General features: G+C 44.0%; 1 long non-coding RNA gene and 1 pseudogene across 1 annotated transcript in view; one reads left to right on the top strand and one right to left on the bottom strand.

Moving 5' to 3' along the window:
• Positions 1-16,337, top strand: part of LOC135228083 (uncharacterized) — a 65,330-nt gene extending 48,993 nt beyond the window's left edge. Inside the window, exon 3 of the long non-coding RNA XR_010318332.1 lies at positions 13,629-16,337. This is a non-coding gene — a long non-coding RNA (uncharacterized LOC135228083). The remainder of the gene's footprint in view (positions 1-13,628) is intronic.
• A 999-nt stretch (positions 16,338-17,336) lies between these two features.
• On the bottom strand, positions 17,337-20,938 carry LOC111751752 (leucine-rich repeat-containing protein 37A3-like; annotated as a pseudogene).
• Between the last annotated feature and the right edge of the window lie 6,298 nt (positions 20,939-27,236).

Raw genomic sequence — 27,236 nt, 5'->3', positions numbered from 1 at the left:
ACTCCACATTAGTCCCTCACTTTTTACTGGATGGGTGTAACTATCTTCTGATTGGTGTCTCAACTCTAGTGTCTCCCTTTCTAATCCATCCTGCACACAGATTAACTCTCCAGCAATGGTTCTCAAAGACCAGCATTGCCTGGGAACTTATTGAAGAAGCAAATTCTTGGCCTTACTCTAGATCACTGAATCAGTAATTATGGGGGTAAAGCCCAGAATCTGTGCTTTAGCAAGCCCTGATTCCGATGCAGACTAAAGTTTGAGAACCACTTGTCCTAGAGCATTGCTGTGATAATATGGTTCTCCATGATGACTCCTTAGTTTGGCACACAAAGCCTAGAAGATCTGGCTCCAATCTCCTAATCTCCCTACTTTTACCCAAAGGTACTCATGACATTCTTCTAACCCATATTCCACTTCCTATGTTTTGCCTTTTTCCCACCCTGCTTTTGCAATCTTAGAATACTCTTCCCAACATGTCTGTCTGATGATACTCGATGGGCCTTCAAGGCCCTGTTCAAATGGCATTTCTCTAGAAACATCTTCCCTGATCCAATTGGAAGTCTTCACTCCCTCCTCTGTACTCCAGAAACAATTTATACCTCTCAGTGCCCGTATCTATTTCTTTTTTTTAATACAGTTATCTTTGTATCCCATTTCCTCTGAGCATAAATTCCTTGAAAGCATGGACTAGGTCTTGCTTATCTGCACTGCCTACGATGTTTGAAACTGATAGATGGACATAAAGCAAACTCAATTATTTATTAAAGGAATGAATAGCTAAGGAGTGAGAAAGGAAAATGACTATTTACAAAGAAGTTTACTTTTATTACTCATGGCTCTTCTGTGCCTCTGCAGCACTTAGTCCTCCACTTACAGCCTGTTGTGTTATGGTTCCAGTTTATGTGTTTGCTTCCCCTGCCACATCAAGAGTTTCTAGAAGGTTAGGAATGCTGTCTTACACATCTTTGTACCACCAACCCTAGTGTTTGACATAATGTTTTTAACTTTTATACTGATTCATATTTTTTTAATGAATGAGAATATAAATACTAACATGAAGTAACTAGCTTACAAAGTATTTAAAAGTAGAAGTAAGGAAGGGCCTGCTCCACTCAGCAGTTATCTCATTTGTTTTTCTCCAAATTGTGTTTATAAGGTTTGGAAGCCTAGATGCCAGAGGTACCCAAGAAAATCAGTGCAAAACTGGTTGTCCCACTAAGGCCTAAAGGGTTTCATAATTTAAAGGACAACTTTTAGCATCATGTCAGGCTTTTTATCCCCAATTCTCTCAAGCCTTCTAAACTTGTAAGAAGAATCCATTTGCTAAAGAGCATCATCAAAATAGCTTAATAAGGATTAATGATGAATACAACTCTAGGCTTCATAGACAAAGGATAAAAATTAAGCTTTTATACCAAAGGGCATAATATCTCCTTATCTCTAAACAGATATAAATACCATGCAAGTATTCCCTCCTTGGCAAAAGGGCTGGTGAGATTTTTATTTTGTATTTGTTGTTGTTAGGTGCCGTCAAGTCGGTTCCAACTCACAGTGACCCTATGCACAACAGAACGAAATACCACACGGTCCTGAGCCATCCCTACAATCATTTTTCACCAATGCCTTCAGAGCAGCTTGGACTTCTTCCTCAATACCTTCAGTTCCTGATCATATGCCACCTCTTGAAATGGTTGAACACCGACTAATTCTTTTTGGTATAATGACTCTATGTATTCCTTCTACCTTCTTTTGATGTTTCCTGCGTCTTTTGATATTTTCCACATAGAATCCTTCACTGTTGCAACTCAAGACTTAAATTTTTTCTTCAGTTCTTTCAGCTTGAAGATTTACAAAATAAAGATTTTGTAATTTAGTAAAGGGGAAACCCTGGTGGTGTAGTGGTTAAGTGCTATGGCAGCTAACCAAGAGGTTGGCAGTTCAAATCTACCACGTGCTCCCTGGAAACTCTATGGGGCAGTGCTACTCTGTCCTATAGGGTCGCTACGAGTCGGAATCGAAGCAATGGGTTTGGTTTTTTTTTTTTTTTAGTAAAGGGTTAGGGGCATTTCTGATATGTTTACTTAGTGTAAACATTTCTAGCTATCCTAATTAACCATCATTTGAAACATTTATTTGTAATATGGTAAAACAATTCCTGCATTGAAATCCTTTACACCAGTCCTTGGTAGCTAAATATGTTCTTTATAGTATTGTTTACATAATTCAAGTCTTTAGTTACATATTTAATATTTAAATGCTAACTTAATTCAATTAAATTATCAAAATATTTTGGGTTAATGGCATTCAAATTAATGTAGGTATTCTATATTTTCTTGTTCTTTAGGCAACAAACAGAGGTTAATCTTAATTCCTTGTTCTATTAAACCAACTAAATAAACTGAATGCTTCGAAGGCCACCATAGCAGGGGTAGGGTTTTGAGGACCACGGTTTCAGGGGACATCTAAGTCAATTGGCATAATAAAATCTTTTAAGAAAACATTCTGCAGCCCACCTTGGAGAGAAGCGTCTGGGGTCTTAAATGCTACCTAGCGGCCATCTAAGATGCATCAATTGGTCTCAACCCACCTGGATCAAAGAATAATGAAGAACACCAATGACACAAGGTAATTATGAGTCCAAGAGGCAGAAAGGGCCACATAAACCAGAGACTACATCAGCCCGAGACCAGAAGAGCTAGATGGTGCCCAGCTACAACCGATGACTGCCCTGACAGGAAACACAACAGAGAACCCCCGAGGGAGCAGGACAGCAGTGGGATGCAGACCCCAAATTCTCATAAAAAGACCAGACTTAGTGGTCCGACTGAGGCTAGAAGGACCCCGGTGGTCACGGCCCCCAGACTTTCTGTTGGCCCAGGACAGGAACCATTCCCAAAGCCAACTCTTCAGACAGGAATCGAACTGAACAATGGGTTGGAGAGGGATGCTGGTGAGGAGTGAGCTTCTTGGATCAGGTGGACACTTGAGACTATGTTGGCATCTCCTCCCTGGGGGGGAGATGAGAGGGTAGAAGCTGGCGAAATGGACACGAAAAGAGAGAGTGGAGGGAGGAAGTGGGCTGTCTCATTAGGGGGAGAGCAATTGGGAGTATGTGGCAAGGTGTATATAAGTTTTTGTGTGAGAGACTGACTTGATCTGTAAACTTTCACTTAATGCACAATAAAAATTAAAAAAAAAAAAAAGTAATGGGATGGAGAAAAACATACCATGGTAATACTAATCAAAAGAAGGCTGAAGTAGCTATATTAATTTCAGACAAAGCAGATTTCAGAGCAAGGAAAATTATAAGAGGGGTATTACACAATAATGAAGGAATCAATTCTCCAAGAAGATGTAACAATCCTTAAAGTGTATGACCTAACAACAGAGCATCAGAATATGTGAGGCAAAAACTGATAAAACTGCAAGGAGAAATAGAAAAATCCACTATTATAATTGGAGACATCAACACCACTCTATCAGTAACTGATAGATCCAGCCAGCGTAAAATCAGTAACGACATACCTGAGCTGAACAGCACTATTAACTGACTGGATCTAATTGACATTTCTAGAATATTTTATCCAAGAATATACAGAATACACATTCTTCTCAAGCTCACAGGGAACATTTGCCAAGATAAACCACATCCACGGCCATAAAACACCCCTTACTAAATTGAAAACAACAGAAATCACACAAAGTGTGCTCTCAGGACACATTGAAATTCAACTAGCAATCAATAACAAAAAGATAGTTAGAAAACCCAAAAATATATGGAGATTAGACAACACACCTCTAAATTACACATGGGTCAAAGAAGAAGTCTCAAAAGAAATTTAAAAAATGTTTTTGAACTAAGCAAAAATGAAAAATATATATACAAATGAAAATATAAAAATCTGTGAGATGCAATGTGGGGAAATTGGAACCCCTACCCATTGCTGGTGGAAATGCAAAATGGTACAGCCATTGTCGAAAACAGTGTGGCAGTTCCTCAAAAAACTAAAAATAGAACTACCACATGACCCAGCAATTCCACTTCCAGGACTATATCGAAAAGACTTGAAAGCAGAGATTCAAACAGAGACTTGTACACCAGTGTTTATTGCAGCACTATTCACAATAGCCAAAAGATGGAAACAACCTAAATGCTCATCAACAGATGAATGGATAAACAAAATGTGGTACATACATACAATGGAATACTACTCGGCCAGTAGGAGAAATGAAGTCTTGATACATGCTACAATAGGGATGGAGATGGAAGACAGTATGCTGGGGGAAATAAGTCAATCACAAAAGGATAAATATTGTATGACCTCACTTATACAAAAAGGCAAGAAAAGGCAAATGTATTGAGAAGAAAGTTTATTAGTGGTTACCAGTGGCAGGACCCCCACATGTCTGTCAGTTTGTCATACCGTGGGGCTTTGCGTGTTGCTGTGATGCTGGAAGCTGGGCCACCGGTATTCAAATACCAGCAGGATGTCACAAGAGACTCAAACCTGCTCTTGAACATCAAGTAGCTACAGCGAAATGAAGAAATGATAAAGTAAAAGAGCTGAACAGAAGATTTCTAAGGACGGCATGAGAAGACAAAGTAAAGTATTATGATGACATGCGCAAAGACTTGGAGATAGAAAACCAAAAGGGAAGAACACGCTCAGCATTTTTCAAGCTGATAGAACTGAAGAAAAAATTCATTCCTCAAGTTGCAATATTGAAGGATTCTATGGGGAAAATCCTTGGAAACTCTATGGGGCAGTTCTACTTTATCCTATAGGGTCGCTATGAGTTGGAATCGACTCGACGGCACTGGGTTGTTGATGGGGAAAATATGAAATGACACAGGAAGCATCAAAAGAAGACAGAAGGAATACACAGGGTCACTATACCAAAAAGAAATGGTCGATGTTCAACAATTTCAGGAGGTAGCAAATGATTGGGAACCAATGGTACTGAAGGATGAAGTCTAAGCTGCACTGGAGGCACTGGCCAAAAACAAGGCTCCAGGAATTGATGAAATACCAATTGAGATGTTTTAACAAACGAATGCAGCGCTGGAAGTGCTCACTTGTCTATGCCAAGAAATTTGGAAGCCAGCTACCTCGCCAACCAACTGGAAGAGATCCATATTTATGCCTATTCCAAAGAAAGGTGATCCAACCAAATGCAGAAATTACCAAATAATATCATTAATATAACACACTAGTAAAATTTTGCTGAAACTCATTTCAAAAGCAGCTGCAGCACTATATCGACGGGGAACTGCCAAGAAATTCAGGTCATGTTTAGAAGAGGACACGAAGTGAGAAATATCATTGCTGATGTCAGATGGATCCTGGCTGAAAGCAGAGAATACCAGAAAGATGTTTACCTGTGTTTTAATGACTATGCAAAGGCATTCGATTGTGTGGATCATAACAAATTATGGATAACACTGAGAAGAATGAGAATTCCAGAACACTTGATTGTGCTCATGAGGAGCCTGTACATGGATTAAGAGGCAGTCTTTCAAACAGAATAAGGGGGTACTAAGTAATTTAAAGTCAGGAAAGGTGTGCATCAGGGTTGTAATCCTTGACCATATTTATTCAGTCTGTATCCTGAGCAAATAATCTGAGGAGCTGGAGTATATGAAGAAGAAAGGGGCATCAGGATTGGAGGAAGACGCATTAGCAACCCGCGTTATTTAAACGACATAACCTTGCTTGCCGAAAGTGAAGAGGATTTGGAGTACTTACTGATGAAGATCAAAGACCACAGCCTTCAGTATGGATTACACCTCAACATAAAGAAAACAAAAATGCTCACAAATGGACCAATAAGCAACATCATGATAAATGGAAAAAAGATTGAAGTTGTCAAGGATTTCATTTTACTTGGATCCACAATCAACAGCCATGGAAGCAGCAGCCAAGAAGTCAAAAGAAGCATTGCATTGGGTAAATTTGCTGCAAAGGAGCTCTTCGAAGTGTTGGAGAGCAAAGATGTCACCTTGAAAACTAAGGTGCACCTGACCCAAGCCATGGTATTTTCAATCGCCTCATGTGTATGTGAAAGCTGGATGATGAATAAGAAAGAATGAAGAACTGATGCCTTTGAATTGTGGTGTTGTAAAAGAATACGGAGTATACTAAGGACTGCCAGAGGAATGAACAAATCTGACTTGGAGGAAGTGCAACCAGAATGCTCCTTAGAAGTAAGGATGGTGGGACTGCATCTCACATACTTTGAACATGTTATCAAGAGGGATCAGTCCCTGGAGAAGGACATCATACTTGGTAAAGTAGAGGGTCAGTGAAAAAGAGGAAGATCCTCAATGAGGTGGATTGACACAGTGGCTGCAACAATAGGCTCAAGCATAACAACGATTCTGAGGACGGCGCAGGACTGAGCAGTGTTTCGTTCTGTTGTACATAGGGTCACTATGTGTCGGAACTGACTTGACAACACCTAACAACAGCAACAACAACAGGACTGGGAAGGATGGGGAAAAGGAGGTTAATGGTGATGGAACTGTCCATTGATTAAGGGTAGGGTTGCACTGTCAATGATTGTAATTGCTGTCAATAAGTTGAACACCTCTGAAAAGCTAAATTGACGGAAGTTGTGTAAGACACGTGTTTACAACAATGACAAAAAAGAAAGAAGAGTAGCTGTACAGCCAAAAACCTCATGGGATTTGGTTTCTTGATTTGGAGTTTTAGGGTCATGGTTTCATAAGGCAACCCAGTTAATTGGCCTAATAACATGTTTAGTGCTCCTGTTCTACCTCCTAGTTCATTGCGTAGTGCCTGGTTTCTTAAAAGCTTGCAAGCAGCCATCCAAGGCACAGCAATTGGACCCTCTTTGCCTGGAGCAACAGAAGAAGCAGAGTCAGGAATAGAAGGAGGATATGGAATGTGTGGCTAATTGCCTCCATTAACAACTGCCTCCATTGCCATGAGACCAAAATTGAATGGTGCCTGGCTAACATTACTGAACATTTTGGTCAAAGATTCCATAGAAGAATCCTGATCAAAAGGGAGAAAATACAGAACAGAATTCCAAATTGTCATGGATTCCAGACTTCCTGGAGCCATGAAGTTTGGATGAACCCCTGAAAATATTGTTCTGAGATAATCTTTAAACCTTAAGTCAGAAATGTCCCAGAAATATCCTTAAAATGAAACAATAATTTAGGTTAAGTAGTAAAAAATGTATCCTTTGAGCATTATGCACTTTAAAGAACTATGTATATGGGATCAATTTGACAACAGCAATTGAAAGATTAGATAGGAACCTCAGGGGGCAGTGAATTCATGTTAATGAGGGAGGAACAACTCAGAAACGGAGGGTGAGAATAGTTGTACAACTCAAAAATATAATCAATGTCACTAAACAGAGAATGTATAAACTGTTGAGCTGGTGTATGTTTTGCCGTGTGTATTCTCAACAACAAGAAATAAATTAAAAATTTTTTAAATTGTGAGATGCAGTGAACATAGTTGTTTTAGATTGAATTGTGTCCCCCCAGAATGCATGTCAACTTGGCTAAGCCATGATTCCCAGTATTGTGTGGTTGTCTTCCATTTTGTGATCTGATGTGATTACCTATGTGTTGTAAGTCCTAACCTCTACAATGTAAATGAGGCAGGGTTAGAGGCAGTTATGTTAATGAGGCAGGACACAATCTACAGGATTAGGTTGTCTATTGAGTCAATGTCTCTTGAGATATAAAAGAGAGACGTAAACAGAGAGACGGGGAACCTCATGCCACCAAGAAAGAAACACTGGGAGTGAAGCACATCTTTGGACCCAGGGTCCCTGTGCTGAGAAGCTCCTCAACCAGGGGAAGATTGATGACAAAGACCTCCCCACAGAACCAACAGAAGGAGAAAGCATTCCCTGGGAGCTGGCTCCCTGAATTCAGACTTCTAGCCTCCTAGACTGTGAGAGAATAAATTTCCATTTGCTAAAGCCATTCGAGTATGTTATAGGAGCCCTAGATAAGTAACACAGCAGTGCTTAGATGAAAATGTATAGCATTGAATGCATACATCAGAAAAGAAGACAAGTTTAAAATCAGTTTAAGCTTTTACCTTAGGAAATCTGAAAAAGAAGGGCAAATTAAATCCAAAGCTTAAAAAAAAAAAAATCTGAAGTAAGGAGAAGAAAAGAGATAATAAAAATCAGAGCAGAAATCAATGAAGTTGAAATAAGAATAGGGAAAATCAATGAAACTATAAGCTGGTTCTTTGAAAAGATCAATAAAATTCATAAACCTCTAGGCAGACTAACCAAAAAAGAAGACACAAATTATTAATATTAGAAATGAAAGAGGGGCCATCACAACTGATCCATGAACATTAAAACCAAAAACAAAATCAAATCTCTTGCTGTTGAGTCGATTCCAACTCATAATAACTCCATAGGACAGAGTAGAACTGCCCCATAGGGTTTTCGAGGAGTGGCTGGTGGATTTGAACTGCCAATTTTTTGGTTAGCAGCCAAGGTCTCAACTACTGTGCCATCACAACTCCCTATGGACATTAAAAGGATAATAAAGGAATACTGTGAACAACTCCATGCCCACAAATCTGATAACTTAGATGAAATGGACCAATCTCTAGAAAGACACAGCTACCAAAACTGACACAAGGAGAATTAGACAATCTGAGCAGTCCTATACCCATTAAAGAAAATTATTCAACAACTAATAACCTTCCAAAATAGAAAGCACCAGGCCCAGATGGTTTCATTGGTGAATTCCATAAATATTTAAAGAATAATTAACACCAATCCTTCTAAAACTCTTCCAAAAAATAGAAGAGGAGGGAGGGAACACTTCCTAACTCATTCTATGAGGCCAGTATTGCCCTAATACCAAAACCAAAGACATTACTAGGAAGGAAAATTACAGCCCTATATCTCTCATGAACATAGATGCAAAGATCCTCAGCAAAATATTAGCAAATTGAATCCAAAAATGTATAAAAAGAATTATACACCATGACCTAGTGGGATTTATCCTATGTCTGCAAGGCTGGTTCAACATTTGCATATCAATTAATATAATTCATCATATCAATGGGCTAAAGAAAAATCATATGATCATATTAATAGATGCAAAAAAAAATCATTTGCCAAGACCCAACACCCATCCCTGATAAAGACTCTTAGCAAACTAGCAATAGAAGGGAACTTTTTAAACTGAATAAAGAATATCTACAAAAAACCCTACAGCTGACATAATACTTAATGGAGAGAAACTAGATGGTTTCCCCCTACCATCACGAACAAGACAAGGATGTCCCCGCTCAGCAGTCCTATCAACATTGTATTGTAAGTTCTAGCTGATGTAAAGAAAAGGAAATAAAAGGTATACAGATTGAGAAGGAAGAAACAAAACTGTCTTCATCCACAGATGATAGGATTGTCAATCTAGAAAATCCCAAAGAATTGACAAAAAAATACTTGGAACTAATAAGCAATTACAGCAAGGTTACAGAGTACAAAGTTAATATACAAAAGTCAATTACTTTCCTATATACCAGCAATAAAATACTGGAATTTTAAAGTAAAAACATACCACTTACATTAGCACTAAAAGAAATGACATACTTAGGTACAAATCGAACAAAATATATACCAGATCTACATGAGGACAACTACAAGACTCTGATGAAAGAAATACAATTTGTAAATAAATGGAGGGACATTCCACACGCATGGATAACCAAACCAAATCAAACCTATTGCTGTCGAGTTGATTCCTACTCATAGCAACTCTATAGGGCAGAGTAGAACTGCCCCATAGGGTTTCCAAGGAGCAGCTCATGGATTTGAACTGCTCATTTTTTGGTTAGCAGCCAAGCTCTTAACCATTGTGCCACCAGAGCATTCATGGATAGGAAGAGATAGTATTAAGACTGCAATTCTTCTCAACTTCATCTACAGATTCAATGCAATACCAATCAAAATTTCAGCAAGCTATTTTGTGGATATTGACAAACTGATTTACAAAGGCAGAAGACCAAGAATGGCCAACAAATAATGGAAGACAGAGTTGGAGGACTGGCATTATCCTACTTCAAGAGTTACTCTAAAGTTATAGTGATCAAGACAGTGTGGTATTGACAAAAGAATAGGAAAATAGATCAGTGAAACAGAATAGAGTCCACAAATTGACCCACACAAATACAGTCAACTACTCTTTGACAAAAGGAGCACAGGCAACTCAACAGTGAGAGGATAGTCTTTTTAACAAATGGTACTGGAACAGCTGAACGTCCACATGCAAAAGCATAAATATGACACAGCTTACATCTTTCACAAAAATTAACTCAAAGTGAATCATAGACTTAAATGTAAGATGCAAAATGTTACAACTTCTGGAAGATAACACAGGAAAAAATCTAGGTGACTTGGGTTTGGGGATAACTTTTTAGATACAGTATCAAAAGCATAATTCATAAAATAAAAAAATTGACAAGTTCGACTTCATTAAAATAAAAAATTTCTGCTCTACAAAAGACACTTTAAAAAAATTTTTTTATCGTGCTTTAATGATGTCAGTCTCTCATACAAAAATTTTTATACACCTTGCAATATACTCCTAGTTGCTCTCCCCCTAATGAGGCAGCACACTCCTTCCCTCCACTCTCTATTTTCTAGCCTCTGACCCCCTCTGCCCTCTCATCTCCCCTCTGGACAGGAGCTGCCCACATAGTCTCATGCATCTACTTGATCCAAGAAGCTCACCCCTCACCAGTATCATTTTCTCTCCCATATAGTCCACTCCAATCCCTATCTGAAGAGTTGGCTTTGGGAATGGTTCCTGTCTTGGGCTAACAGAAGGCCTGGGGGCCATGATCTCGGGGGTCCTTCTAATCTCAGACCATTAAGTCTGGTCTTTTTTTACAAGAATTTGAGGTCTGCAACCCACTGCTGTCCTACTCCCTCAGGGGTTCTCTGTTGTGTTCCCTGTCAGGGCAGTCATCAGTTGTTAGCCGGGCACCATTTAGTTTTTCTGGTCTCAGGCTGATGTAGTCTCCGGTTTATGTGGCCCTTTCTGTCTCTTGGGCTTATAATTACCTTGTGTCTTTGGTGTTCTTCATTCTCCTTTGATCCAGGTGGGTTGAGACCAATTGATGCATCTTAGATGGCTGCTTGCTAGGATTTAAGACCCCAGATGCCACTCTCCAAGGTGGGCTGCAGAATGTTTTCTTAAAAGATTTTATTATGCCAATTAACTTAGATGTCCCCTGAAACCAGGGTCCCCAAACCCCTGCCTGTACTATGCTGGCCTTCAAAGCATTCAGTTTATTGAGGAAACTTCTTTGCTTTTGGTTTAGTCCAGTTGTGCTGACCTTGCTTGTATTGTGTATTGTCTTTCCCTTTGCCTAAAAGAGTTCTTATCTACTAATTAGTGAAAGCCCCTCTCCGCCCCCCGCTCTCTTAATCATCAAAGAATATTTTCTTCTCTGTTTAAACTATTTTTCAAGTTCTTGTAATAGTGGGTGGTCTCATACAATATTTGTCCTTTTGCAACTGACTAATTTCACTCAGTGTAATGCCTTCCAGATTCCTCCATGTTATGAAATGTTTCACAGATTCATCATTGTTCTTCATCAATACGTAGTATTCCATTGTGTGAATATACCATAATTTATTTATCCATTCATCCATTGATGGGCACCTTGGTTGCTTCCATCTTTTTGCTATTGCAAACAGTGCTGCAATGAACATGGGTGTGCATACATCTGTTCGTGTAAAGGCTCTTATTTCTCTAGGATATATTCCAAGGAGTGGGATTGCTGGATTGTAGGGTAGTTCTATTTCTAGCTTTTAAAAGGAGGCCCCAAATCAATTTCCAAAGAGGTTGTACCGTCTTACATTCCCACCAGCAGTGTATAAGTGGTCCAATCTCTCCACAACCTCTCCAAAATTTTCGTGTTTTTTGGATTAATCCCAGCCTTGTTGGAGTCAGATGGAATCTCATTGTAGTTTCGATTTGCATTTCTCTAATGGCTAATAATCATGAGCATTTCCTCATGTATCTGTTAGCTACCTGAATGTCTTCTTTAGTTAAAGTGCCTATTCATATCCTTTGCCCGTTTTTTAATTGGGTTATTTGTCTTTTTGTAGTTGAGTTTTTGCACTATCATGTAGATTTTAGAGATGAGGTGCTGATCGGAAATGTCATAGCTAAACACTTTTTCCCAGTCTATAGATAATCTTTTTACTCTTTTGGTGAAGTCTTTGGATGAGCATAGGTCTTTTTGATTTTTAAGAGCTCCCAGTTATCTAGTTTCACTTCTGAAAAGACACTCTTAAGAGAGTGAAAATCAAGCCACAGACTGGGAGAAAGTATTTGCAAAACACATATCTGATAAAGAACTTGTATCTAAAACATACAAAGAACACTTAAAACTCAACAATAGGAAAACAGTCCAGCAGAAGATCTGAACAGATATCTTACGAAAGAAGAAATACAGCTGGCAAAATCTCAACACCATATATCAACAAGGAATTGCAAATTAAAACAATGAGGTACCACTACACACATATCAGAATAGCTAAAATCCAAAACATTGATAACACCAAATGCTGGTGAGGATATGGAGCAACAGGAACTCTCAGTCATTGCTGGTGGGAGTGCCAAATGATATGTCCCCTTGGGAAGACAGCCTGTAGTTTCTTAGAAAGCTAAACATGGGCTTATCATATAACCCAGCAAACATGCTTCTGGGTATTTACCCAAATAAATTGAAAGCTATGTCCACATAGCTGCACAAAAAACTGCACAAGAATGTTTATAGCACCTTTATTAATAATTCCTAAAACTTGAAAGCAACCAAAATGCCCTTCGATAGATGAGTTAATAAACAAACTGTGGTGAATCCATACAATGGAGTGTTATTCAGTGATGAAATGAGCTATCAAGCCATGAAAAGACACGGAGGAACCTTAACTGCATACTGCTAAGTGAAGGAAGCCAGTCAGAAAAAGCTACATGCTGTATGATTTCAACCATATGACATTCTAGAAAAGAAAAACTAGAAAGACAATAAAAAGATCAGTGGCTTCAGGGGTTCAGGGGGAGGGTGAGAGAATGAACAGGTGGACCACAGGGCATTTTTCGGGCAATGAAACTATTCTGTATGATGCTATAATGATGCATAGAGGGCATTATGCATTTGTCAAAACTACAAGACTGCACAACAGGAAGAGTGAACCCTAATGTAAAGCAAGGACCTTAGTTAATAATAACGCACCAATAGTGATTCATCAATTGTAACAAACGTATCACAGGAATGCAAGGTGTTAACAGGAGAACCAATGAGCAGGGGTAGGGGCTGTTTGGGAGCTCTGTACTTTCTGCACAATTTTTCTGTAAGCCAAAAACTGCTCTAAAAAGAAAAAAGTCTGCTTTAAAAAAATGGAATTGGACTTTTTCCTAAAACAAGTCTGATTTGGCTGATTTGTTTGACGGTGAGGACTAGCTCTGCCGATTAGATTATATGACATTTTCTACAAGCTGAATGAGTTATATATCTAAAATATACTTAAAGCATATGATATGATAAAATAATTTTATTAAATGTTGACAAATCTCCTTGTGTTCTATGCGACAGAAATGGACCCCACAGATGGACTTTTAAAAAGGGCTCCATTGGTATCGGTTCCTGCTGGAGATAAGGATAGCCTTGGCAGAAAGAAGCTAGCATCATACAGTTGTATGTGGAAGCTGAAGGGTCTTCATGAGAAGCCAGCTGGAGAAGAAGCACCACCAGGGCAAGGGAGTGACAGCTGGACAACTCCAGCTGTGCTATTTTTGAGAAACCCAGGAAGTGGAGAATCCATCATGGGAAATGCCATACCCAGAGGGCACCACTACCAGAGGACATCAGCTCCTTCCTCTCCACCGCACTCCTCACCAACTTATAAGAAGCCGGAGGCAGCCAGCTGAATGGAGGGATAGAGAATGAGAGATCCAGGGCAAGCAAACAGAGAAGAAGCCCCCAGGACCCCTCTTCACATTGTAAACTTCTAGGTTTAAAAAAATGGCTCAGGCTGGGGGAAGGGAGAAGTTTTCGATTCATTGAGAGTATAGACTTGTGTGACTGAGACACTGGACTGGAACTACCACTGTTCTTGTGACTGAAAGTGATCTGAGGAATTTTATTATCTGGGTGACTGGAAAAGTTATAGGGCTTCCCAGACTTCATCCATGGGATTTCATCCACAGGACTGCGAAGTCCAGAGACTGTATTTTTATAGGTATAGGATAAAGTTGCTTTCTACTTTCAAAAAAATAAAAACCAACCCCTCCCTCAAAAGTGTTCCGATAAACATCCTTGTCCTTAAAAAAAAAAAAGTCTATTAAAAAAAATACAAAAAGAAAACATACAATAAACCTACTCTGCTATATGTAAATGTGGATGTAGGCAAATGCATGGAGTATGATCTAGAAAGACACACACAAAACTCAGAGAAGTGGTTACCTCAGGGGCGGGGGATTAGGGAACAAGAAAGGTTTTCACCATACCTGTTATTTCAGTTTTATACACTGAGAATAGGATCATGTATTATTTATTACTTATTTTAAAGAGAATCCACCAAATTTAATTTTTAAAATTACCATAGAATTGCAATTAATAGAGGTCAGTTTGGGATATGGAAAGTGGAAAATATCTTTTATCAGAGGTATTGACCTCAAAATTCTGGTCCAGGAAGGATCTTACAATGCAGTTAGCTTTCTGTATTTGTATTTGGAGAGGATATACTCACAGTTTCTCAGTCCAATGGTATGCCTTTCAAGTATTTTCCTCAATATAAGAAATAGAGTTTCCTTGGAAATTTCTGTGAAGAAACACAGTTCAGATCTTTGAATATGTAGGAATAAGAATGAACAGAATAAGTATAAAGAATCATGGCAACCTTATGGGAAATATTCAAATTCAGAAAACATCAGCTTTCTAATTTCCACAGCTGTCAGCTGCCAAGTTGATTCAGTTAATAAAGACAGACTGTGGGGGGCAGTGGCATAAATGATAAGGCCAACTGCTCAGAACCTGAACTTCCTATCTGCCCAATTCTCCTCCTTTATCATTATCAGCAAATATGTATAAAGATAATGCATGCCAGGCCAGGCAATGCCACAGCTTTGGCGAAGGGCCCTCTGTTGAAACCTCTCCAGGTGCTGGAAGGATAAAGGCAATTAGCAACTAGAAGGACCGATGGACTGGAGTGGAAAGATCTCTTAGGCATACTGCTTACTGAAAAAATGCAAATCACTGCTGAGCGAGAAGTACCATACTACCTCGTTAGAAAAAATAGGAATGTGTATGTATGTAAATGCAAAGGGAAGAGACTGGAAGGAAGGACACATACACAGTGGTGACAGGGTTATTTTGCCAGTGATAGGGAGGGGGGTGGGAAGGGGAAGGGGAAAGGACTTTCACATTTTATGCTGTACTCTTCTGTGACACTTTTTAAAATTATTATACTGGGGAAATGTATCCACGAATGACATGCATTTAAAATGTTAAATTCTCGAGGTTCAGTTTCAACCACTGACTCTGTAGATAACTTTGAATCTTTCCTTTAATGCTGTCCTTTTCCCTCAGCAACAACTTACCTACTCAGTTTATAAAGTCAAATAGGTGACACTTGAAATTAAGTCAAAACAGTTAAGTTGCCTGCCCATCTGCCTGGTGGACATTTCCACTCCACCAGAAACTTTGATTGCTTTATGGTCACCAAAAAAAGATGCCTGAAACTGAACTCATCTTTCTCAAACTGGCTGTCCTTCCTGACTGATGGATCTCCATATGTGTGTTCTACCACCATCATTTTGCTAATCGTCCAGGACAGAAACTTTGGAGTCGTATTTGAGTTTTTCTCTTTCCTATACGCTGCTCCCCCGACTCTCTAGTCCATCATCAAATCCTGTCCTGTTTTTGAAGTGCTCCCAGGATTCTCCTTCCATTCCTATCACCACTGCTCTGATTCAGTCCCTTTTTGCTTTGCTCATAGATTTTGCTAGAGCTTTCTATCTGGCCTCCCTGAATCAAGCTTTCTTCTCTAGGCGGCCCTGCATATGGATTCTAAAATAATACTCCTGTTTTAATCATTTATCCCTCTTGCTTGAAAACTTTCAGTGGCTCTCCATATCTCATAGTGTAACTTTCAAACTTCTATCATAGCGATATTTAAGGTTTTTCACCATCTTATCTTCCATTGCTTCCTAACCCAATTCTTTGTAGCCAGACTGGTCTACTAAATCCTGACCATTCCTGCAGCCATGCCTTTGCCAAGGCTGTATTCCCTATTTTTCTCTATTTAGCAAATCCTAGTCACTCTTTGGTGCCCTGGTGGTGCAGTGGTTAAGAGCTTGCCTGGTAACCAAAAGGCTAGCAGTTCGAATCCAGCAGCCGCTCCCTGGAAACCCTATGGGGCAGTTCTACTCTGTCCTCTAGGGTCTCTATGAGTTGGAATCAACTCAACGGCAGCGGGTTTTGGTTTCGGTCACTCTTTAAGCTGAAGTTTTATCTTGCCCATGCAGCTTTCTCTGTCCTCCATATGCAGGTGATTACGGATTCTGGTGAACTATGGCACCTGTGGTCTGTATCTCTTTTAGTACTTAATTATGCACCACTTCACTTTTCATGTATACTCTTTTTCCCCAATCTATCATTGTTATGTTCCTAAGCTAATGTCTTCTACTTCTGTCGCTCCTACAGTGCCTAGCCCTGGACTTGTCATATAACAGATTTTTTTTTATATGTGGAAAGCCGGGGACAAAGATGAAGTCTGGACCTGAGGGATAAAATAATAATAGCTAACATTCATATATGCTAGGTGCTGATATAAATGCTTAACATGTATGAACTTATTTAAATTCCACAATAATCCTGTGGGATAGTAATTTTACAGGTGAGGAAACTGAGTCACAGAGCTGGGGTCAAACTCAGGCAGTTTGGCTCCAGAATCTCTCTTTAACCACTTTGTTGTTTTCCACCCAACAGGATGGAAAAAGGAACACGACCCTATAAAGAGGATGGAGGAAAACTGGGAACAGAGCAGAGGTTAAAGACATGAACCGACGGGGCTAAAGAAAAATGGGTAAGGAAAAATAATAAGGGCAATAACAAGTAAAAGCCTGGAGAAGTGGTCACAATAGTAAGGAGAAGAATGAGGATAAGGAAAAGTTGACAAACAAAAGGTAAAAAAGAAAGTTGCTCAACATGGGTTGGGAAGATGAGGAAGCCCAGGAAGACCTCAAGGAAAAGGCTGTCATGTTAAGCAGAGAGCAGAGAACAAATGAGGAAAGGCAATGCTTACAAGACAGAGAAGGTGCCATTGTACTCGCTGGGCTCTGGCACAGGCACTCTGCGGAGCCTCTTCTCTGGGCGGAGGCCCGTACAGGACAGCGTTTCATCTCGGCAGACAGAGCTTACATACGACAACGTTCATCCCGTTGATGGCATTCTGTTCCCGTCGCACAGTTAAAGCCATGTGTGCCCTTCTTGGGGTGGAATATATAACAACATTCTGTTCCTATAGCACATTTAGAGCCATTTCTGTCCTTTTAGGGAGTGATGTGTGATGGCATTCTGTTCCTGTTGCTCAGTTAGAGCTTTTTGAACCCTTCAGGGGTATAATTTACAGATTAAAAAAAAAAATTTTTTTTTGTTTGTTTTTTTAATTTACAGAAGGCACCAATAATTGCTGAGTCACCAGGGGAAAAACAACTGCTTCAGATGACCCTGGTTGCTGAGTTACGGTAAGCTCTAGATCCAAAGGTTTAACTGTAACTCGCTTTGGAGGAGATGTGGTCTGCAGGGCTGCAGAATGTGTAATTTCCATAGTGGGTTCTGGAGATATGCTAAGCTCTAGATCCAAAGGTTTAACTGTAACTCGCTTCGGAGGAGATGTGGTCTTCTGCAGGGCTGTAGTATGTTTACTTCTGGAATGGGTCCTGGAGATACAGTAGGCTTCAAATTCAAAGGCTGAACCGTGATTTGCTTCGGACGAAGTGTGGTCTTCTGCAGGGCTGTAGAGTGAATTCTTTGAATTCAGAAATCTTTGAAGTGAATTCAGGAGTTACGGTAAGTTCCAGGTCCAAAGGTTGAACTGTAAATTCAGTCAGGTTTGGATGCTGAGCCTGAACCTGGTCTGGAGGTGGTAACGTCACCTCAGGACACTCTGGAGAAGAAGTTGTAGTCTTCTGCAGGACTGTAGAATATTCGACCTCCATAGTGGGTTCTGGAGTTATGGTCAGTTCCAGGTCTACAGGTTTAACTGTGACTTTGGGCAAATTTGAATGCTGAGCTTGATCCTATCCTGATGGTGGAGTTGTCACCTCATGGTTCACTAGGAGTTGAGCCACAACCTCCTTAAGAAGCTCTGGGGGCTGAGTTGGGGTCTCCTGTTTGATTGGAGAAGGTTCAACCTCCATATTGGGTTCTGGAGCTACAGCAACTTCCAGGTCCAGTTGTTGAACTGTGACTTCAGTCAGGTTTGGCTTCTGAGCCTGTACCTGGTCTGGATGTAGAAGTGTCACCTCAGGGCACTTTGGAGAAGGACCTGTAGTCTTCTGCAGGGCTGTAGAATGTTCAACCTGTGTCGTGGGTCCTGGTGTTATGGTAAGCTCTAGGTCCAAAGTTTGAACTGTACTTTCAGTCAGATTTGGATGCTCAGCCTGAAACTGGTCTGGATGTGGAATGGTCACCTCAGGACAGTTTGGAGGAGAAGCTGTAGATTTTGTGGTGCTGTAGACTGTTCAACCTCCATAGTGTGTTCCAGGGTTATGGTAAGCTCCAGATCCAAAGGCTGAGCTGTAATGTTGGGTAAGTTTAAATGCTGAGCTTGACATTGACCTGTTGGTGAAACTGTCATCTCAGGAAGCACTGGAAGTTGAGCTGCACCCTCCTTAGGAGGCTCCAGAGGTTGAGCTGGGGCCACCTGTTGGGTTGTTGAAGATTCCTCCACCTTAGGAGGCTCTGAAAACTGTGCTGGAGCTCCCCGCTGGATTCAAGAGGCTCTGTCTCCTTAGGGGTTTCCAGAGGATGAACTGGGACCTCCTGCTGAGTTGGAGAAAGTTCAGCCTCCTTAGAAGGCTCAGATGCCTGAGGTGGGAACTCCTGCAGGGACAGAGGAGGCTCCACTTCCTTAGGGGGCTCTGGAGGTGAGGCTGGGGCTTCCCGTTGGTTTGGAGAAGGTTCAACCTATTTAGGGGGTTCTGGAGGTTCTTTGGAGGTGGGGAAGAGGCCATCTGCTGGACTGGAAATGGTTGGACGTTCTCAAAAGGCTCTGGAGGTAGAGCTGTGGCCTCCGCCTGGACTGGAGAAGACTCTACCTCCTTAGAGGGTTCTGAAGGTGCAGCTGGGAACTACTGCTGCACTGAAGTTGGTTGTACATTTGTAGGGGGTTCTTGAGGTGAAGCGGGAGCCTCCTGCTGGGCTGCAGAAGGTTGGATGTCCTCAGGGGACTCTGGAGGCTGAGATGGGGCCTCTTGCTGGATTAGAGAAGATCGTACCTGCATAGGGGGCTCAAGAGACTGAGTTGGGGTCCCCTACTGGATTGGAGAAGGTTTGACTTCCTTAGAGGGCTCTGGAAGCTGAGACGAGTCCTCTTGCTGGATTGGAGAAGGTTCTACCTGCATGGGAGGCTCAGGAGACTGAGCTGGATCCTTCTGCTGGGCTGGAGAAGGTTCAACCTCCTTAGGGGGCTCTCGAGTCTGAAATGGGACTCCTTGCTGGTTTGGGGAAATTTTCACCTGTGTAGGAGACTCTGGAGGCTGAGACGAGACAGAGTCTGCTGCTGAACCAGAGAAGATTCTAACTCCTCAGTGGGCTCTGTTGTAAGAGCTGGGCCTCCTGCTGGGTTGGAGAAGGTTCAAACCCCTTGGGGAGCTCTGGAGTTTGAAGTGGGATCTCGTGCTGGTTTGGGGAAGTTTCCACCTGTGTAGTAGACTCTAAAGGCTGAGGTGGAGTCTCCTACTGGACCAGAGAGGATTCTACCTCCTTAGGGGGCTCTAGAGTAAGAGCTGGGACCTTCTGTGGGGATGGAGAAAGTTCTGCTGGCATAGAGGGCTCAGGAGACTGAAGTGGGGCCTCCTGCTGGGATGGAGAAGGTTCTGCCGTTATGGGGGGCCTGGGAGACTGGTCTGGGTCTTCCGGCTGGGATGGAGAAGGTTCTCCCTCCTTGAGGGGCTCTGGAGTCTGAAATGGGTCCCCTACAGGTTTGGGGACGTTTCGACCTGTGTAGGAGGCTCTGGAGGCAGAGGTGAAGTCTCCTACTGGACCAGAGAAGATTTTACCACCTCAGGATGCTGAGCTGGTGCCTTCTGCTGGGCTGAAAAACGTTCTATCCCCTCAAAGGGCTCTGGAAACTGAACTGGGGCTTCCTGTTGGACTGAAGAAGGTTTAGCCTTTTCAGGGGGCTTTGGAGACTGGGGATGAGACCACTACTTGGTTTGGAAAAGGTCCAGTCTCTGTAGTGGGTTGTGAAGATACAGTAAGCTCCAGATTCAAAAGTTTAATTCTTTCACGCAAAATGGATGGTGAGCTTCACTCTGACCTGTAGGTGAAACTGTCACCTCATGATGCCCTGTATGTTGAGTTACAACCTCTGTAGGGGGCTCTGAAGTCTCAGCTGGGGTCTCCTGTACATTTGAAGGAGGTTCAAATTCCTCAGGTTGCTCTGGAAATTGACCTGGGGCTTCCGGCTGACCTGAAGAAACTTGGAACCCTTCAGTGGCATCTACAGACTCTATTGAGTCTTCCTGCTGGGCTGGAGAAACTCCAAGCTCCATAGAAGACTCTGGAGGCTGAGTTGAGGCCTCCTGCATGACTGGATATGGTTCAGCCTCCTCGGTGAACTCTGGAGGCTGAGCTGGGGACTCTTGCAGGGCTGGAGATGGTTCAACCTCCTCCATGAACTCTGGAAACTGTGATGAGACCTCTTGCTGGTCTGGAGAAGGTACATCCTCTGTAGGATGCTCTGGAGTTTCATTTGGAGCCACCAGCTGGCTTAAAGAAGGTTCAACCTCACCGAGGGGCTCTGGAGATTGAATTGTGGCCTCCTGCTGTTCTGGAGAAGGTTAAACTTCTGTGAGGGTTTCTGTAGTTATGGTAAGCTCCAGATAGAAAGATTTAACTGTGGCTTTGGCCAACGTTGGATGCTGAGTTTTGCCTTGACCTGGATGTGAAACCGTCACCTCAGGATGCCCTGCTGGTTGAGTTACAACCTCTGTAGGGAATTCTGGAGGTGGAGCTAGGCCTCTTTCAGGCCTGGAGAAGGTTCAACCTCCTCAGAGGGTTCTGGAGTTAGAGGTGGGTCTTCCCGCTGGGTTGGAGAAGGGTCATCCTCTTTAACGGGGTTTGAGAGCTGTGTTGGGCCATCCAGTTGAATGGGTGAAAGTTCAATCTCCTCACGGAGATCTGGAGGCTGAGCTAGGTCCTCCTGGTGTGTGAGAGAAGTTTTATCCTTATTGGGCTCTGTGTGCTGTGGTGGGTTCTCCTGCTCGACTGGAGAAGGTTGGGAATCACCAGGAGGATCTAGAAGTTGAACTGGGTCCTCTTGCTGAACTGAATCAGGTTCAACCTCCTTAGGTGGATCTGCAGGCTGAGCTAGGATTTGCTCCTCGGTTGAAAAGGGTCCAACGTCCTCAGGGGACTCGGGATGCTGAACTGGGGCATCCCGTTCTCTTGGAGAATGCTCAACCATGGGTTTAACTGATACTTTAGGCAAGACTGAACAGTGAGCTTGAGGATGACAGGGGGTTGAATTGTCACTCCATCACGCAATGAGGGTAGGGTTCAAGCCTCATTTGGGGGCTCTGGAGGCTGACCTGGGACCTCTAATTGGGCTGGAGAAAGTTCAACCTTCTCAGTGGGCTTTGGAGGATTAGTTGGGTACTCCTGCTGGCTTGGAGAAGGTTTGACCTCCTCAGGAGGTTGAACTGAGGAAGGTTTCCCCTTCTAAGGAGTCCCTGGAGGCTGAGCTGGGACCTCACGCTGGGTGGGACAAGACTGAATCTCCTTAGTGGGTTCTGGAGTTAGGGTAAGCTGCAGATCAACAAGTTTCACTGTACCATTGGGCAAGTTTGAAAGATAAGGTTGATTCTGACCTGGTGTTGGAACCTCATGATTTGTGGTAGTTTGAGTTATAACCTCCGTAGGAGGTTCTAGAGGTTTAGCCGGGGCTTTCTGCTGGACTGGAGAAGGTTCTACCTCTTCAGGGAGCTGTGCAGGCTGATGTGTGTCCCCCTGCTATACTGGAGAAGGTCCAGGTTCCTCAGCAGGCTTTGTAGCCTGAGCAGGAGCCTCTTCCTGGGTTGAAGAAGGTTTAATTTCCTCAGAGGGCCTTGAAGGCTCAGCTGGACACTGCTGATGGGTTGGAAAAGGTGCAGTACCCTCAGAGAGCTTTGGAGGTTGTGCCTGGGCTTCATGATGTATTGGAGGTTTAACCTCCTGGGGAGGTTCTGGAGTTTGTGCTGGGGTTTCCTGCTGGACTGGAGAAGATTTAACCCCCTTCAGTGGGTTCTGGAGGCTGAACTGGAGCCTCCTGCTGGCTGGAGAAGGTTCAACCTCATCGAGAGGCTTTGGAAGCTGAGCTGGAGATCCTGATGAACAAGAGAAGGTGTAACCTCACGGAGAGGCCTTGGTGGTTGTATTGGGGCTCCGTGCTCGACTGGAGAAGTTTCAACCTCTTCAGTGGGATCTGGAGGCTGAACCTGGGCCTCCTGTTGGGTTGGAGAGGGTTTGACGTTCTGGCGAGGCTTTGGTGGCTGTGGTGGCACTTCCTGTTGGACTGGAGAAGGTTCACCATACTCAGGGACCTCTAGAGATGGAGATGTGACCTCCTGTTAGGTTGTAGGTTTAACTACTTGGTGAGGTTTTGGAGGCTGTGCTGGGGCTTTCTGCTGCACTGGAGAAGGTTCACCCTCCTCAGGGAGCTCTGGAGGCAGAGCTGAGGCCTCCTGTTCTGTTGGAGGTTTAATTTCTTTGGGGAGCCTTGCAGGCTCAGCTGGAAATTCCTACTGGTTTGGAGAAGGTTCAATACCCTCAGAGGGCTTTGGAGGCTGTGCTGGAACTTCCTGCTGCACTGGAGAAGGTTTGACCTCCTCAGGAAGCTCTGGAGGTGGAACTGGGGCCTCCTGCTCAGTTGGAGGTTTGACCTCTTGGGGAGGATTGGGAGGGTGCCCTGGGGCTTCCTCCTCAGGGAGCTCTGGAAGTGGAGCTGGGCCCCCTGGCTGAACTGGAGAAGATTCAACCACCTAAGGGTGCTTTGGAGGTTGACCCGGGACCTCCTGCTGGACTGGAGAGGGTTCAAACTCCTCAGGGCGTTCTACAGGTGGACCTGGAGAACGCTGCTGGACTGGAGAGGTTCAACTTCCTGAGAGGGCTTTGGAGGCTAAGCTGGGGCTTTCTGCTGGACTGGAGAAGATTTGACCTCCTCAGAGGGCTTTGGAAGCTGAGCTGGGGCTTCCTGCTAGACTTGGGAAGGTTCAACCTCCTCAGAGGGCTTTGGAGGCTGTGCTGGGGCTTCCTGTTGGACTGGGGAAGGTTCCACTACCTCAGAGGGCTTTGGGTGCTGAAATGGGGCTTCCTGCTGTATTAGAGAATTTCCAACCTCCTGAGAGGTTTTGGAGGTGAGCTGGAGCCTCCTGCTGGAGTGGAGAAAGTTCAGCTTCCTCAGAGGACTTTAGAGGCTGATCTGGGGCTTTCTCCTGGACTGGAGAAGGTTTAGCCTTTTCAGGGAGCTTTGGAGGCTGGCATGAGGCCTCTACTTGGGTTGGAAAATGTCCAGACTCTCCAGTGCATTGTGAAGATATAGTAAGCTCCAGATTCAGAGGTTTAATTGTGATATTGGGAATGTCGGATGCAGAGCTTCACTCTGAACTGTAGGCGAAACTGTCACCTGCTGATGCCCTGTGTGTTGAGTTACAACTTCTGTAGGGGGCTCTGAAGTCTCAGCTGGGGTCTCCTGTATGTTTGAATGAAGTTCAAATTCCTCAGGTTACTCTGGAAGTTGAGCTGGGGCTTCCTGCTGGCCTGAAGGAAGTTGCACCTCTTCAGTGACATCTAAAGGCTCTGTTGAGACTTCCTGCTGGACTGGAAAAGGTCCAACCTCCGTAGGAGACTCTGGAGGCTGATTTGAGGCCTCCTGGAGGGTCAGATATGGTTCAGCCTCCTCGGTGGATTCTGGAGGCTGAGCTGGGGCCTCCTGCAGGGCTGGATATGTTTAAGCCTCCTCAGTGGACTCTGAAGACTGTGGTGAGACCTACTGCTGGTCTGGAGAAGGTACATCCTCTGTAGAATGGTCTGGGGCTACCAGTTGGCTTGGACAAGGTTCGGCCTCTCCATGGGGCTCTGGAGATTGAGTTGTGACCTCCTTCAGCTCTGGAGAATGTTGAACCTCTGTAGTGAATTCTGTAGTTATGATAAGCTCCAGATAGGGAGATTTAACTGTGACTTTGGCCTGGATGCTGAGTTTTACCTTGACCTGGATGGAGGTGAAACCATCACCTCATGATGCTCTGCTGGTTGAGTTACAACCTCTTTACGGAAATCTGGAGGTTGAGCTAGGCCTTCTTGCAGGACTGGAGGTTTCAACCTCCTCAGTGGGCTCTGGATGTAGTGGTAGACCTTCCTGTTGGGTTGGAGAAGACTCATCCTCTTTAACAGAGTCTAGGAGCTGTGTTGGGTCACCCAGTTAAATGGGTGAAAGTTTAACCCCCTCAAGGAGCTCTGGAGGCTGAGCTAGGTAGTACTGGTTGTTGGAGAAGTTTCATCCTTCTTTTTGGGTTTTGTGGGCTGTGGTGGGTTCTCCTGCTTGACTGGAGAAGGTTGGGAATAGCCAGGAGGGTCTGGAAGTTTAACTGGGTCCTCCTGATGAACTGAAGCAGGTTCAACCTCCTTAGGTGGATCTGGAGGCTCAGCTAGGATTTGCTGCTCAGTTAAAAAGGGTCCAACCTCCTCAGGGGGCTCTGAAGGCTGAACTGGGGCATCCCATTGTGTTGGAGAATGCTCAACCATGTATTCAAGTAATATTTTAGGCAACACTGAACAGTGAGCTTGAAGATGACCTGGAGGTTGAATTGTCACTCCATCATACAATGAGGTAGGGTTAAAACCTCATTTGGGGGCTCGGGAGGTTAACCTGGGGCCTCTAGCTGGGCTGGAGAAAGTTCAACATCCTCAGTGGGCTTTGGAGGCTTAGTTGGGAACTCATGCTACTTTGGAGAGGGTTTGACATCCTTAGGTTTCATCTTCTCAAAATTCTCTGGAGGCTGAGCTGGGACCTCATGCTGGATTGGACATGACTGAACCTTCTCAGGGTGTTCTGAACTTAGGGTAATCTGCAGATGAACAGGTTTCACTGTACCATTGGGCAAGTTTTAAAGATAAGGTTGATTCTGACCTGGTGGTGGAACCTCATGATTTGGGGTACTTTGAATCATAACCTCTGTACGAGGCCCTAGAGGTTTAGCCGGGGCCTCCTGCTGGACTATTTAAAGTTCCACGCCTTCAGAGGCTATGCAGGCTGCTGTGTCCCCCTGCTGTACTGGAGAGGTCCAGATTCCTCAGGAGCTTTGTAGCCTGAGCAGGAGCCTCCTTATGGGTTGAAGAAGGTTTAATTTCCTAGAGGGCCTCGAAGCTTCAGCTGAAAACTGCTCCTGGTTTAGAAAAGGTGCAGTACCCTGAGAGGGCTTTGGAGGTCCTACCTGGGTTTCATGGTGTATTGGAGATTTTACATTTGGGGGAGGTTTCGGAGGTCGAGCTGGGTTTTCCTGCTGGGCTGGAGAAGGTTTAACCCCCTCAAGAGGGCTCTGGAGTCTGGGCTGGAGCATCCTGCTGGCCTGGAGTAGGAAAAACTCATGGGGAGGCTTTGGTGGATGTTCTGTGGCTTCCCGCTCAGTGGAAAGTTTCGACCTCTTCAGGGGGCTCCGGAGGATGCACCTGGGCTTCCTCTTCGGTTTGCGAAGATGCACCCCTGGGGAAGCTTGGGTGGCTGTGATGGGGCTTCCTCCTCAGGGAACTCTGGATGTGGAGCTGGGGCCTCTGGCTGGACTGGAGAACGTTCAACCTCCTCAGGACGCTCTGGAGGTGGACCTGGGAAATGCTGTTGGACTGGAGGAGGTTCAACTTACTCAGAGGGTTTTAGAGGCTGAGCTGCTGATTCCTGCTGGACTGGATAAGGTTTGATCTCCTCAGAGGGCTTTGGAGGCTGCACCTGGGATTCCTCCAGGAGTGGAGAAGGTTTATGTGCCTCAGACTGCTTTGGAGGCTGAACTGGGAATTCCTGCTGGATTGAAGAAGGTTCAACCTCCTAAGAGGGCTTCGGAGGCCGAGCTGGAGCCTCCTGTGGCAATGGAGAGGCTTCAACCTCCTCAGAGGGCTTTGGAGGCTGTGCTGGGATTTTCTGCTGGAGTTGAGAAGATTCAACCGCCTCAGAGGGCTTTGGAGGCTGTGCTGGGGCTTCCTGATGGGTTGGAGAAAGTTCAACCTCCTGAGAGAGTTTTGGAGGCAGAGCTGGAGCCTCCTGCTGGACTGGAGAAGATTCAGCCTCCTCAGAGGGCTCTGGAGGATGAGCTGGAGCGTCTTGCGGGACTGGACAATCTCCCACCTCCTCAGAGGGCTCTGGAGGCTGTGCTGGGCCTTCTTCCCGCCTGGAGAAGCTTCAACCTCCTCAGAGGGTTTTGGAGGCTGAGCTGGGACTTCCCCCCAGACTGGACAACATTTAACTTTCTCTGGAGGATTTGGAGGCTGAGATGGGGTTTCCTGCAGGCCTGGAGAAGGTTCATCCTCATCAGAGGGCTTTGCAGGCTGAGCTGGAGCCTCCTGCTGGGCTGGCGAATGTTCAACCTCCTTTGGGGGCTCTGGAGTCTGAAACGGGACTCCTTGCTTTTTGGGGAAAGTTTCCACCTGTGTAAGAGACTCTGGACGCTGAGACGGAGTCTCCTGCTGGACCAGAGAAGATTCTACCACCTTAGTGGGTTCTGGTGTAAGAGCTGGGGCCTCCTCCTGGGATGGAGGTTTAACTTGGGTAGGTGGCTCGGGAGACTGAGCCGGAGCCTCCTGCTGGACTGGAGAAGGTTCAAACTCCTTGGGGGGCTCTGGACTCTGAAATGGGATCTCGTGCTGCTCTGGGGAAGTTTCCACCTGTGTAGTAGACTCTAGAGGCTGAGGTGGAGTCTCCTGCAGGACTAGAGAAGATTCTACCACCTC

The sequence above is a fragment of the Loxodonta africana genome, chromosome 18 (genome assembly GCF_030014295.1).
Source record: "Loxodonta africana isolate mLoxAfr1 chromosome 18, mLoxAfr1.hap2, whole genome shotgun sequence".
NCBI lineage: Eukaryota > Metazoa > Chordata > Mammalia > Proboscidea > Elephantidae > Loxodonta > Loxodonta africana.
This window is presented reverse-complemented; position numbering and strand designations above follow the sequence as displayed.